Source organism: Eumetopias jubatus, unplaced genomic scaffold, assembly GCF_037043125.1.
Source record: "Eumetopias jubatus isolate StellerSeaLion01/CBP00866 unplaced genomic scaffold, mEumJub1_p1.0 scaffold_15, whole genome shotgun sequence".
Taxonomy (NCBI): domain Eukaryota; kingdom Metazoa; phylum Chordata; class Mammalia; order Carnivora; family Otariidae; genus Eumetopias; species Eumetopias jubatus.
Window position 1 is genome coordinate 11,098,621 of NW_028274821.1, and position 15,416 is coordinate 11,114,036.

At 41.7% G+C, this 15,416-nt stretch overlaps 1 protein-coding gene and 1 non-coding gene across 3 annotated transcripts in view; both read left to right on the top strand.

The window, feature by feature from the left end:
• PGM5 (phosphoglucomutase 5) overlaps window positions 1-15,416 on the top strand; it is a 208,350-nt gene that overhangs the window by 70,237 nt on the left and 122,697 nt on the right. The gene's annotated exons all lie outside the window — the stretch shown is intronic.
• On the top strand, window positions 13,173-13,306 carry LOC114219829 (U4 spliceosomal RNA). Its single transcript, XR_015766917.1, has one exon. It is a non-coding gene; the product is annotated as a U4 spliceosomal RNA (small nuclear RNA).

Genomic DNA, 15,416 nt, shown 5'->3' on the forward strand with positions numbered 1-15,416 from the left:
TATTTACCTCACCCTCTTCACTTGAGGCCTTATTCTGTTTCCTGGCTATCAGGAAAGACTTTTCTCCTGGGGGGCTGCCCACGTCTTCCTTGACTTGGTGGCAGGCACCAGACCTTGGAGGAAGCCAAGAAAAGCCTCCTAGCTCTACCTCCGTTGGACCATGTCTCTTGCCTGTAGCTGGCTTCTTGGGTTATTTTAATTTCATGTCTGTGTCATGGAAACCCCTAGCTGGAACTGTTCCCTGCCTGGCGCACACGTCTGATACGATCAGGGAGCAGGCAACTTAATTCTCCTGCCTTCGATCTCTCCTTTTTGCTCTGTTTCTGTCCTGACAAGAGCCAGAGCTGTTCTTGGGGTCCCTGAGGGCCTTTCTGTCCACTTTGTCCTTCTCTCCCTCACATCCCTCTGTTACAGTTTTCTTACACACCCCTGCTTGTAGGATCCCATGTTTTGTCTGCTGGGTTTGACCAAAGGCACCTGAAGCTTGTTTGAACTACAGAGGTCGGACCTGCCTGCCCAGCCCAAGTGCCCCATTTCACTGGGCAAAAGAACTGGAATGCTTTTTTATTTATCTCTGTGAACCCAGAGGAAGGAGTCCCCTGAGGATTTGCCCTGGGGTGGCGGGGGAGGTCTCTGTCGCCCCCCACTCTGCTTGGGCTCAGGCAACGGCATTCTGCGCTCTGTACCCGCCTCTGCCTCTGTGCTCAGCTTCACCGACAAGTGCTGGTATTTTTAGCTTGCAGACCTTCTAGTTCACATCCTGCAGCATTGAGGGTGTGAGAGTGTGAGAGAGGAGCTCTTTGGAAATTAGACCCTGTCACTGATAGCTTGTCCTAGACCGAAAGGAAGACTGGAGAAAGGATGCTTTGTATTCAGCAAAGAAGAAAACTCGGCCCCCTGGTCATGGCTGCAAGCTTCTCTGTTCTCACCTTGCCTCCGATGACTCACTGCTCGTAGGTCACCTGCTCTGTGAGGGGCGGCACCTTCTGTGGCACCTCACGCATCCCGACTGAACCCCAGGAGTAGGTTTGAGCCTGGGGCTGTGGTGGGAGGGGCAGGTCCTCCCCTGTCCCCCCAATACCCTCCCACTGGCACCCCCCTGCACCCTTCCTCTGGCCCCAGAGCCTCTGCGCTGGGGTGTCAGCATGGAAGAGAGGAAGGAGGTGGTGGAAGACAAAGTTCAGAGGGGAAACCAATACTGTGTTGAGGAACCAGGCTTCTGGGAGCTTTAGGGTCGACTGAAAAAAGAGAATACCATGGTAAGGATCAGGTGGCCTGTTTCTCGGTGGTTGTAACCTCTGCTTTTAATACTTTACCAGGTGCCTCCACCCCCAGTGTATGTGTAGAAATAAACTTATGCTTCGGGATTTTGACAGAAAAGTCAAATTTAAAAAGTCTTATGAAATCAATTTGATTTAATATAACATAATCGATCTCAATTCCATAGCTTATTATTTTTGAATTAAGAGGGAGATATAGATACTGTGGTGTGTGCGTTTAGTTGTCTGAGAGAGAAGAAGATGAACAGAAGGTAGGTAATATGTTTTGAGTTTTGTTTTGCGTTTTGTGGGTTTTTTTTTTTAAGTTTTAAAGCTCTGCGGCTGTTGGTAATTTTCAGTAAAAATAGGGAGTACCCATCACTGGACATCGTATAGGCTAAACAGCTGAACACAAATAGGCTTGCTTAATGATTAGCTCCAAGACCTGGTTTTGCTCCTTTTTCTCCCTTTCCACCACCAGCCAGGTGTCTAGAGGGAGAAGGGGATCCTGGTCAGGAAGAGCTGGTGGTGAGTACAGATGCTCCTGGGGAGACCTGGGCGGTTTGAAGCTGAGGCGGAAGAGGCTGTACTTGAGGGGGTGAGCCTAGGGCTGGGGAGCATCCCCCTAGCTCTTCTGCACATCATCCTCTCGCACACTTAGCTTTGCTTAGAAGCATTTCATGGGAACTGGTCTCTGTCACTTCTCTAAATTACCATTTAAGTGTTCCCAGTCCAGGAAGGTCGTCACCCGCATGCGTACCCTCAGAGCCAAGACAGAACATTTTTGTAGTAGAAAGGAGAGAATTTTCAGTGTCACTTCTAGGGCAGGCTTTATGTCTCTTTGGAGATGGCCCTTTCCCCTCGTGTGAGAATTCTGGGAGCACCTGTCATTGTTGAGAAATCCTGTTCATTCTGCTGAGCACTAGCTCTGCTGGAAGATGGTGGCAGTTAGGCCCCGATGCTCCATCCTGAATGACGTGGCCACCTTTGAGCTGCAGTCCCTCTCAAAGACAGTTGCCAAATGCGTGGAAAGTGTCTTGACCCCAGAGTTCAGAGCTGTCAGTGCTAGCAGGCCAAATCAAGTTACCACCAAGCTCTTTATGCAAATGCGCCCCGGGAGGAATCCCAGCTATTTAATAGGAACTGGCTGTCCCCGAGGTGCTGGGGGCAGGCACAGCCCAGCCCTGACGCAGGGACGCCAAGCACTTGGGAACTGTGTGGCTCTCAGCAGCAAACTTCGGAAGTGTGTGCTGTTCCAAATGCAAAGCCAGAGCTACTTTGTTGTTTGGGCTTTTGTGGTTGGGCAAATAGAAATAGGTCACCTTGGAAGAAGAGTCCTCCACTTGTGATCTTGGGCACAAAGGAGGGAAACGGACCCCTTTGAACTCCTGCAGCAGGCCACGAGTTTCATATTATCTCTGAGGAATAAAAAGGGGGGCCCCACTGCCCTTGAGCTGAGTCACTCACAATGCGGGCAAGTTGGTTACATGGTAGTTATTATGAAGTATTTCAGGAATATTATTTAGATCAAATGGAGGGCAAGGGAGGCACTTTGTAAGTTGTCGCGCACTATACACATTATTGCTGGGATGAATTTTTTTTAAATGGGTAACGTGAAGCCATAAAGTTGATCCAGAGCCTGACTATTGCCTGTGATTAATTTAGTATTGCCTTGTTTATTCACCTCTGGCCGGATGTAGCGACTTAAAGCCCAGAGAGAGTACCTTGCACACCTGTGACCTTCAGGCATTCACCAGTAGGCGGGACATAGAGAGTCTGGTCTTGGTGCCTGAAGAGTCCCAGACTTTGGACCTGACTCTGTGATGCATTCATTGGGTGCCTTAATCTTTCTGCACTGCCTCATCTGGAAAACGAGAACTGTACCACATGGATTCCCTCGTGTGGTGGTTGTGAACACGAAAATAAAAATGCACGGATGGTTTTGAATGTTTTGTGAAACAGTACAGTGTTATAAAAGTGTAAGGTGTTATGATGATCCTAAAAGTTCTGAAAGAAGTAATATGAACTTGGGATCCACGCTTTGGCCATCGGTAGCTTCTTCTCTGGAAGACAAGGCTACGGAAAGGTAGATGAACGTGAGGCGATGTGTGTGCGTGCGCATGCTCAGGTGGGCGTGCCAGTGTCCGTGTTGGGGTGCATAGTGTGACAAACATGATGTTAGGTGGGTTATGTTCATTTTCTTTTGCATTTAGATCCCCTCTGCCCTCCTACCCTTGCTCTGCCCTGTGTCTCAGAGAGCATTGCCCCTCAGGTCCCTGTCTACTGCCGGCTCCCTTTCTTACCCCAGAGGTGTGGAGCTCGTTCCAGTCCGATGGCACCAGCATCTGAGCTTCTCTTGTCCCTGAAGCCCTGGAGGTTCTGGCCATTTCCTGATGCTTCAGTTCTCTGGGTGGTCTCACCTCCCCTGTTTGGCTGCTTACTCTTCCGTCTCCTGGGGAACTGATTCTCTATATTAAGCTCCTTCTGTTTGAAATACCTGGAGTGGATCCTGCTTTTTTTTTTTTTTAAGATTTTATTTATTTATTTGAGAGAGAGAGTGAATGAGAGATAGAGAGCACGAGAGGGAAGAGGGTCAGAGGGAGAAGCAGACTCCCTGCTGAGCAGGGAGCCCGATGTGGGACTCGATACCTGGACTCCAGGATCATGACCTGAGCCGAAGGCAATCGCTTAACCAGCTGAGCCACTCAGGCGCCCTGGATCCTGCTTTTTTCCACGGGACTCTGGCTGATACAAGATGTTTACTTCATACATAGATATTAGATGAAGACATGGCTACCAGCAATTTGTAGAGAAGAAAGATGATAGAGAATTTATACGAATGTTGAGCAAATTTATAGGTCTATAAATTTGGTTACTTTATTTTAAAACAGAGTTAACTATATTTTGAATGTACCCTGAATCTGCTTGAGCACTTTTAAAATAAGCGGTTCAGGGGCGCCTGGGTGGCTTAGTCATTAAGCGTCTGCCTTCGGCTCAGGTCATGATCCCAGGGTCCTGGGATCAAGCCCCGCATCGGGCTCCCTGCTCAGTGGGAAGCCTGCTTTTCCCTCTCCCACTCCCCCTGCTTGTGTGGTCTCTCTCACTGTCTTTCTGTCAAATGGATAAAAAAAAAATCTTAAAAAAAATAAAAGATTTACAAAAAAAATAAACAGTTCGAGGGGCGCCTGGGTAGCTCAGCTGGTTAAGCGTCTGACTCTGAATTTTGGCTCAGGTCATGATCTCAGATTTGTGAGATCGAGCCTGGTGTTGAGCTCCGTGTGCAATAGGGGGCCTGCTTCTCTCCCTCTCCCTCTGCTCCTCCCCTTGTTCATGCACGCGCGGTTTCTCTCTCTCTCTCTCTCAGATAAATAAATAAAGCTTTTTAAAAAAAATAAGCAGTTTAGCTAAGTTTGGGGTCTAATATTCTGGAGTAAATTTTTTTAAAGTTTGCTTAACAAAAGTTTTTTCTCCCTAAAACCCTTTTTTAAAACTTAGAGTAACCAACCAGATGTTTTATAGTGTCTGAGTTTGCCAGGTCCTGGCATATAAAATGGGATAAGATTATTATCATCATGCAGTAAACATGAATGAAAAAAACTCAAGCTTGCTTTTACAGAAAGCATATGGAGAGAAGCTGGAATCTAAATCTGGGCTCATTAATATTACATTTACATATGATTAATTCTGAGTTCTCCTATGTGTGTTATCTTATTTGAGTCATTGTTTGTCTTGATAAAATTAAGGGTAGGGTATTATTTTCTAAATTCTCCATCATGGAAAGTCAAGGGTGATTTTAAATGACTGCATTGTATTAGGTAAATAAAGGGTTTTCCAGTTCCAAAAGGCAGTTGTAATCGCATGTTAAGAATTCTTTGGATCTTAGGAAGTTAGTCAAAGGATTGGAGATGTCAGAGTTCCACATTTGCCTTTTTGTCCCTCAGATCTTAACATTTCAGTTACATCTGTGGAAAGACTTCAGAACCTCTGTATTGAGGTTCAGAATGAGTGAGAGTCAAGTGATGAGTTTTAGCTTAGTATACACTATCTTAAGAATGGAAATGAACAACAAAAGTCTGTTGATTAAATGAGCAAACACCAACCTTTTAAATGCTAGTGTGTAAACAAAATTGTTCTTAGCCTTGTATGAAACATTGCACTCTGAGTATAATTTTTTTTGGTGTTTAAAGCAGGTTGTCTAGCATCTGCATCTGCTAAGTACTCAACGGATATGTGTTGAATGAATGAATCATAAATAGAATTAAGACTGGGATGCCTTTGTGCTAAATCACTGAAGAAAATAAAGGCAATAAAACTGAGACCCTAGAGCAGTAGACAGAATTAGCAATGAAGTATAAAGTAGAGAAAGTACAGAGCAAGATTACAGAAGAAAGTCCCCCATTGGTGTCCATTTATAAGCATAAATGAATTAAAATATCTCAGTAAAAGCAAAGGCTCTCAGCATGGAGTTTAAATGGTTAAAAGTAAAAAGTCAGGCAAAGACATATAAAAATTAGGAGCAAAAATAAAAAAGCGAAAATCAAGGTAGGAAAATGTTAAAAAAAGCCACGGAGATAATTTTAATTGATGCTTATAACTCATGAATATTTATGTATCCCATTACAGCATCAAAATATATAAAGAAATGATTCAGTTTTTTTAAAGAAACTCTATAGTAGTGAAGGAACTTGCTGCAATTCTCCTGACTTTTGACAGAGCAAGTAAGAGGAAAAATTCCCAACAGTAAGATAATGATTTGATGATTTGATGAGATTTTAATACAATAATGATTTGATGATTTGATGAGATACGTAATAACATTAACTGACGCCAAAATGTTTGCGTAGGGGGGTTTTAGGCATCATAATCTTTTCGGAGGTAGTCTGGAAGAATTGTCTTGAAACTGCATTTACATAGCAGGGACTCAGTTTATGTTCATGTTTAGTTAAGTTTTGGGGAGAGACTGAAGCAGATTATGGAGTGAGGCTACCGCCCCCCACCTCCTTCCTCTTGGTGGCACTACTGATCCTCAAGATTCTCTCCACGCTTTGGTGCTCCCTCTTTCCCATTTAGGAAAGGAAAAAGAAAAAGGTAAACATGTAGATGAGATAATTAAAGGAAATAAAATAAATTGGCACACTCACAGGAAAATAAGTAGTAGAATAAAAGCGTTCTACAAAGGCAAAAGAGCACACAGTAATCTGAATTTAAAAGGGTGAAAATCCTAGGCTGGCAGAGCTTTTCTGAAGGGAGAAAGCTGGAAGGGGCAGGCCTGAGGAGCTCAGCACAGTCCCAGTTTGTAGCGGGCATAGTCAGGAAGATGAGAGCAGTTTCAGGCAGGCCATTTTTCTCTGTCTCTCCTCTCTGGGAGCTGAGGTCCTTAAAGACCCCTGAGCATTCCCTGAAAAGTAAGAGAGAGCCTGCAATACCACAGCGCAGTTTGAGTGGGAAGTGCGCAGGTGCACATACATCCTTCCTCCTTCCCCTTCTTCTCTCCATGCGTGGGAGGAACAGGGACTGGCTAGGGACCCAGGACAGCCATAGGGACGCAGAATGAGCCTAGATGGGGAAGCCTTGGCTGAATTTCGGGGGGCTGAGTTTTCCTTTCGAACCCATGCAGATGTCATGTCTCTTGACAAAATCAGAAGCGGACACAGTCTGTGGCCCTTTGTCTTCTAACTTCATTCAGAGCTCTTCTCACTCGTGTCCTCCCATGCTCACCCTGCAAGCACTCCTGACTTCATGATGAGCAGGGATGGGGAAGTGTCTGGAAATTTTTCCTATGCAGAGCTGTTGACGAGCCCTGAGGGTTGAGGCTAGAAAAGACTCAGCATTGCATTTCCCACAAAGTGTTTCTCAGAACACTGTTCATGAGAAATAGTAATGGTGTTCCGAAACAAGGCAGAGGGGTTCCATAGACAAAATCAGTTTGAAGAGGGATGAAATAAAGATAGTTTTCCCTTCAAACTTTTCACAGTCTTGAACTGGTTGCTGTGATTCTCTAATTGAGGGCTATAGAATGCAGTCTTTCCCAAAGTTGTTTGAACAAAGAACCCCCAACCCAGGTGTACCTATTAACATCTCTTAGAACACTAGGGTTCCTTGGGAACCAAATCTTAATCTAAGCCATCAAACAGAAAAGCAATGGGTTTATTCTGTATTTAATTTAGAGGGTGCATACCGGTGGAAATTTGAGAGAGAGGAAATTGGATTTAATATAAGAGAATCTTTAACTGTTAATGCTTCTCTGCAAAGGGATTACATGGGCATCCTTGAAAAGGAAGCTCAGAAACCCAGAGAAGCCAGTCTGCTCCCTTGTCGTAGATTTTACAGAAGGGATTTTATATTAGGAGGGAGGTTGAACCTATTTGATTTTAAAGGTCCATTCCAAATCTGATACTATTTCAAGTTACAATCCCTGCTCAGACCTGTCTTCTGATGTCCAAAATTGACTTTCTTCCTCCTTATCTGAAATTAATATAATCATGTGATGAAACACATTTCTAGCAAGGCAAATTTTATATAAGTTCCTAGCTATTCATTTGTTGTTCAATAAAAAAGGGAAGTTTCTTATTCCAAAGAAATAATTAACTTGAGAATTATAATGGATCTTTCCTGAGGATTTTTCTGTGTGCTCTTTCTAATGTAGGTAACCTCAGCCTTGTTTTCTGTCCTTTGGCAGGCAAAAGGACAAGTTTAGTAACAAGTGGGAATTATCAAAACTTCTATAGCAGTGGGAAAAAAGATAACAAGAGAAAGGCAAAAGAGGCATCCCCCTTGATGACATGGTAGAAACACCCAAGTAGCAGAATTGTTTTCAAAAGATGGCCAGCAAGGCTCATGGCCAAAGTGTCCCATGTGGTTGGTGATGAGGTAACAGTCCAATCCACCATGAAAGGGGGAGAGAGGTGAAGTTTAGAGTAATGGAGATTTCATAGTATTATTGCTGGTAATGGGGAGTGGTGGGGGCTTTCGGTTGTTTACCTATGTTGGTGGAAGTAGACATGTCATTTTGCAAATATACATTGCTATTGTATTTCTTAATATGTATAGTGGAAAGAAAAAAATCAAGAGAGAACTCTCAGATAATGTTGGGGTGGGATCAAATACTGTCCTAAGCATGGTCCTATTTTGGAGTTATGATACCTATATTTTAGCAATACCCTTCATCCAGAATATCTCAGTGCTGGACATTCAGGTTAAATGTTTATCTGCTTGGCATGTGGGAAGAAAACCATCTTGAAGTAATTGTGTTTAAAGGTCAAACAGTATGGTAACACCTTACCGATTTTTATTGATTAATAAATTAAAACAAAGTTTTAACTTTCATTGTCAGTAAACCAAGGACACAAAAAGTGACAAGGGATGTCTAAAATGGCTTTCTATAATGGGAATCAAAATGAATTTGCATTGCAAACAGACTAGGATTCACATTTTCTTGATTTTCTGTTTTAGGTAAACGCACACACAATAACACTTGGTTTGCAGCAAAGGTTATTTTTGTTTGCTGTGTAAAACCCTTCTATCCTATTTGAGCTATATTTTTAAAATTAAGATTTACTAGTGAAAGCATTTAAAAATATTTAAAGAAGCATTCTAGGGATTAAAAACTAGGAAAATTTCATCTGCACTAGCCCACAGCTGTTTTCATTCTCCAGAAGCAGAGTAGTACAATGAAAAGAAGGAATTTGAGATTAGGTGTGTTTCTTGGGTTTACATTTTCTACTCTGACCTTGGACAAGTCACTTATTCTCCCGAATCTTCATTCTTCATGCATAAAAAGAAAATGTGCCTTCATTGTCATATTATCATACTTATTTCCCAGGATTTTTGTAAGTATCCCGTAAGAAAATATGTGAAAGAAACTTGTAGCCTTCAGATTCCTTACATATACATACAATTATTTTTAGCTCCTTTCTGATCTTTGTTCATGTATATATGGTTCCAATCACAGTACCTCATTCAGATTTGTGTTCTACTTTTTCCATCTAACATTATGGTTGTGCTATAATTTACTAGCTTTCCCCCTATTGATGGACATTTAAATGGTTTACAGTTGTTCCCTATTACAATAATACACTGAAAAACGTCTTTGTACATTTAGGCGCTTTTTTTTTTTTTTGGACGAATTTCCCTGGGATGAGTTCCAGAGGAAAGATTATGCAGTCAAAGTGAATGAACATTTTTTATCTATCCTGTTTTTGAGCTTTCCCCCTCATCCAAAAACCCCTCCCTTTGGTAACTTTCCTAGAATGTCACAGAGTGCTTAAATGCCTTCTTACAGGCGTCCAGCAGGATTCAGAGTCTGCATTTGGTGGCCATATTTCCATCTTCACGCTCTATCAAAAACACTTGACTATGAAGCCTCCCCTAGACTTCAGGGTCCTCTGGGGAAGGACTGTCCCAATCACCTTTGCACCCTTGTGTGGCCTGTCCTGTCCTAAGATCGCAGTGAGTGTCTTTTTAGTGCAAATAAACTGAACGGAGGGCTAGTACAAGATAGGCTCCTTATAATCACCTGACTCACCAAAGCCTTCATTCATCAAAGAGTTATTAAAAATGCCAGACACTGGTCCTAGAAACTGGAGACAAAGAGGCAGATGCAGCATAGGTGGTCTCATTGCCCTAAGAGCTGGGTCCCCAGTGGGAGTGGAAGACTTTGGTCTTCAATCTGGAGTTAAGGGGTGAAGTTGGCTTGACGCATGTAATGTGATTTCAGGGAGGGCCCTCGCTCTGGTCAAATATTTTAATCATCTGTACTCTAATATCTGTCATTCTATAACCAAGATCATGTAACAGAGGCTGGGATGACAGAAGGGGCCTCCGCTGTGTTGTTGGATAAGCATATCCTGTGTCAAAGAACTCCAGATTGTTTTGTAAGAGCCAGGATGTGAAAACAGAGTTCCTTGACACAGCAGGGGTAGGGAGGGCTTCCAAATCCCCTCTGGAGCAGAAAATCCCTGTTTGATCCTCTTGAGCATCACGAGGCCACCTGCTGTGGCCATGGATGCTGGGGGCCTCAGGCCAATTCAGGGAAGATCAGAGTTTGGGGGTTTTGACTCGTGTATGAATCAATCCATGTCTAAACATTGTGTGTACCCTCCTTGCCTCTTGCTGCACAACTTTGATAAGGGGAGCAGAAATGGAGCAAATAGTTCTGAAAAGTATTCCTTGGCCTCAAACTCTGGGTTGTTTTGCAATCAATTCCTTGGGAGTCTATGTAATTTATTGAAGGCTGACAGAAAGCCAACCTTGGGTCTACTATGAAGCCTCTCGTCGTGTTGGCTAAGCTTGAAGTCTGAGGGCAGAGATTGTCAAGAGAGTGTCAAAGAGGGCAGCTCTGATCCAAAATTCTAAATACCGTTGTTTTCTGTGGAAACCCTCAGAGAACTCTGACAAGTTTTTCAGACCCTGGATTGCCTTATGGTGCCTTATTGAGCAATGACTTGGAGTTTGCTCTATGAGTTAGAACGCTACAGCTTTCCTTTTACAGTGCTTTGTTGAAGAGCTCCCCAAATTTGGCTAAAAAAATTATACATCTTTTTGTGTGCATTGTGGTGCACTTATCTGTATAGTTGAATAAAAATAAATGTACTTGAACCTACCAAGAGATGAAACCCAATTTGTTAACATTTATTAATTGTTCTTATTTAATCATAAAAATATTATCTGCCCAAGATGACCACTTAACCAGTGATCATATTGGGGACTAAGGAGTTTTTCTGTGTTTGAGACAGTGTCAATGATCAGCAAGTTTTAAATGTCAGCCGGGGGATGGATCTAGCTCAGTTGTGCTGCATGGGTTATTGGTCGTAAATTCACATGTGCACGTATAGCTAGAGTTTTGGTAAGTGTTGGATTTATTTTTGGCCACCCATAGCTGGTTTCATTATCCCAAATTTATATTGAGCAAATTCTTTAGAACTTCTCCATTTCAGCTCCTATTTAGAAAGTGCCTGTGTATAGTTTTTACTTTACCTCTGTTGACTGGCTTTTAGGCAGGCATGCTAATTCCCATTTCCCCTGAGCCAAGATCATGTCTTCTGTTTCAACTGCAAGCTAATAACCTGTCAGGAGTATGGAAATATATATCTGGAGTTTGTGATTCTGCACAGAATCAGGATTTCCAAGAGCAGCCTGTGAGAGGAAACTCTGCTCCATGCTTCTCATTTTTAAATGTTGGCTCCTAATGTGCATTCAAATTAACTGCAGGAGACCCCATTTCCTCTGGAAGTTGCTAGCTCTGTCTTTCACGTTCTGCAATCTCATAGGCACATACACCCAATGAAATGTATGGAATGTGTATGAGTATTTGTGTTTTGGAGAGTGCTCCCCATAAAATCATGACCACATTACCGGGGAGGTGACATCCATGGTGTAGTGCTGGGTTCAGATGCCTGTTCTGTTACATACGGGTTGGGTGATCTTGGGCAAATCTAACCTTTCCATCTTTTGCTTTCCTCATCTGCAAAATGAAGATGAAATTGTTTTGGTTTCAGTTCTTCCAGTGGTCCAAGGTATATGGATGGAGTATTTCAGTGTCTGCTCAGTAGTTGTACTATTATAAGGACAGTACCAGCCTTGGAGAAGGTTTTTATGTGAAGTTAATACTCTAAAGCATTTAGAACAGTTCCTTGCACGTAGTAAGCTTCCAATAAGTATTGTTTACCATTATTACCTTAAGGATCTCAAGAAAATATTCTCTGCCTCTGATAAGAGACAGACCTCTATTTAAACTAAATTCATGCCCATTGTGTGAATTTTGTTTTTTCGTCATTTCTAAGCAGTTAAGACAAGCACATATTGAAAACAGCCAACCAACCAGCTAATCAACCAACCAACCAGAATATCAACTCAGAGTCTAAAGTGGTAGAGTGACACTTAACTGTACTTCCCACTAACACAAAATTTATAAAAAACATATCAGAGAGTTAATCCAAACTTCCAGTTGATACCTCCCTTCAAGCAGTATCTGTTGCTCTTATATCCCACAAAAGACAAAACTCACTGCCTGACAATGGTCTTTGTCAGTCTTTTTAAAGTTAAAAGAAACAGATGTATTTTGGAATGAATAGCATACTAGGTGGTGAAAAGTGTCCTCCATGTACAATTTTTCATTGGTTCCTATGAGTTACAGTGTCTTAGATTAAAGAGCATGCATTCTGGTTGTCCCTACATCTGGAGAAGAACAGGCCACAGTTTTTCTTCAGGCCTCTATCCCAGGGTTTAATAGCCGTCATTGTTTAAAATCTTAGAGATAATCTACACTGTTGCAATTTGAGACAATTTCTTTTTATCCTGTTTTCCACACCCATCCTTTGAACGAGAGCCAGGTATGGGACGTGAACCTCACAGTCCTGTTACACAAAGAAGAATACCAGTGATCTAGACTACCACTCAATGTTTTTGTTGCTGGGAGGAGGAACAGTATCTGGGTTGGTTATTGTTAGTTTTATTCTCTTAACAACTTTGGGCTTTCTTTGAAAGGCAAAACCCAATTGAAAAACTTCTGTTGTTATCTTTTTTTTTTTTTTTTAATTAGAGAGAGAGGGAATTAGGGCAGAGGGAGAAGGAGAGAGTGAGAATCTCAAGTAAGCTCCATGCCATTGCAGAGCCTAATGTGGGGCTCGATCTCATGATCCTGAGATCATGACCAAAGTCAAGAGTCAGATGCCTAACTGACTGAGCCACCCAGCTGCCCTAACTTTCTCATTATAAGGGAAATCTCAGATTTGCTTTCCCATACCTAGAAGTGTATGTACTTGGGTTCTCATATCTTGTTACTTTTATGATCAGAAATTAAGATAGCCAGAAAGTTTGAAAACTTTTAGGCAATTGTTCTTTTTTAATCAGACGATTACTTTCTCATTTAATTGTTTATTTGAATTTAAGTTGTCTTTTGAACTTAGAATAATCATCTTTGCACAGAGGCAGTATCACAGCCAATGAGGTTTATCTGAGGCGTGATTATTGCTAATTGAAATTAGAATAAACAACCATAATTTGCATGTATGCATCAAAAATTTAAGCTTTCTCAATATATAGTTTTTAGCAATAAATTTTACACCACGGCTCTTTTTTCCCTCCAGTTTTATAGAGATATAATTGACATGCAACATTGTGTAAGCTTCAGGTACAAATGTGATGATTTGATATCCAAATATTTTAAGAAGTGATGACCACAATAAGGTTAACACATCTGTCACCTCACATACTTACCACTTTTTGTGTGTTTGGTGAGAACTTTTAAGATCTGTTCACTTGGCAACTTTCAACTATAGAGCTACTCTATGACCCAGCAATTGCACTACTGGGTATTTACCCCAAAGATACAGATGTAGTGAAAAGAAGGGCCATATGCACCCCAATGTTCATAGCCACAATGTCCGCAATAGCCCAACTGTGGAAAGAGCCGAGTTGCCCTTCAGCAGATGAATGGATAAAGAAGATGTGGTCCATATATACAATGGAATATTACTCAGCCATCAGAAAGGATGAAGACCCAACTTTTGCATCCACATGGATGGGACTGGAGGAGATTATGCTACGTGAAATAAGTCAAGCAGAGAAAGTCAGTTACCATATGGTTTCACTTATTTGTGGAACATCAGGAACAGCATGGAGGACATGAGGAGAAGGAAGGGAAACATGAAGGGGGGGGAAATCAGAGGGGGAGATGAACCATGAGAGACTCTGGACTCCAGAAAACAAACAGGGTTTTAGAGGGGAGGGGGTTGGGGGATGGGCTAGCTCAGTGATGGGTATTAAGGAGGGCACGTACTGCATGGAGCACTGGGTGTTACATGAAAACCATGAATCGTGGATCACTACATCAAAAACTAATGATGTATGGTGACTAACATAACATAATAAAAAAATCAAATATACAATATAATATCACTAACCATAGTCACCATGCTGTACATTCCATCCTCAGAACGTATAACCGGGATGTTTGTACCCTTTGACCACCTTCCCCCATTCCCTCCCTCTCACGCCTCCCACCCCTGGCAATCACCAATCTATCTCTGTTTCTATGAGTTCAGTTTTTTTAGATCCACATATAAGTGAGATCATACAATATTTATCTTTCTCTGACTTACTTCATTCAGCATAACACCCTCAAATTTCATCCATCTTGTTGCAACTGGCAGGGTTTCCTACTTTTTTATGATTGACTAATATTTGTGTGTGTGTGTGTTTACTTGATCCATTCATCTGTCGTTAGACTCTTATATTGTTCCCAGGTCTTGGCTACTGTAAATGGTGCTGTGGTGAACATAGGAGTGCAGATATCTCAAGATAGTGATTTCATTTCTTTCCGATTAATACCCGGAAGTGGAATTGCTGGATCACATGGTATTTCTATTTTTAATTTTTTGAGGAAACCCCATGCTGTTTTCCATAGTAGTTGTACCAGTTTATATTCCTACCAACAGAGTATGAGCGTTCCCTTTTCTCCACATCCTTACCAACACCTTTTATCTCTGGTCTTTTTGATAACAGCAATTATACCAGATGTGAGATAATATCTCATTGTAGTTTTGATTTGCATTTTCCTGATGATTAGTGGTGTTTATCAAGCAGCTTTTCATGTACCTGTTGGCATTTGTATATCATCTTCGGAAAAATGTCTATTCAGGACCTTTACCCATTTTTTAATGGGGCTGTTTGTTCTTCTCCTATTGAGTTTTATGAGTTCCTTATGTATTTTGGATATTAACACATTATCAGATACATAGTTTGCAAGCATTTTCCTTTGGTTCCCTTTCCATTTTAATTGTGGGTTGTTTTTTTTTGTTGTTTTTTTGCTGTGCAGAAGTGGGTTAATTTGCTATATTCCCATTTGTTTATTTTTGCTTGTGGTTGCTTGTGCTCTTGGTGCCATCGCCCCCCCCCCCAAAAAAAATCATTGCCAAGACCAATATAAAGGGACATTTTCCTTGTGTTTTCTTCTAGGAGTTTTATGGTTTCGAGTCCTCCATTTCAAGTGAATTTTTGTGTTTTAGGATAGGTGTCCAGTTTCATTTTTTTTGCATGTAAATATCTAGTTTTCCCAACACTATTTATTGAAGGGATTGTCTTTTCCCCATTGAGTATTTTTAACTCCCTCGTTGACCATATATTAGTTGACCGTATACACATGGGTTTATTTCTGGG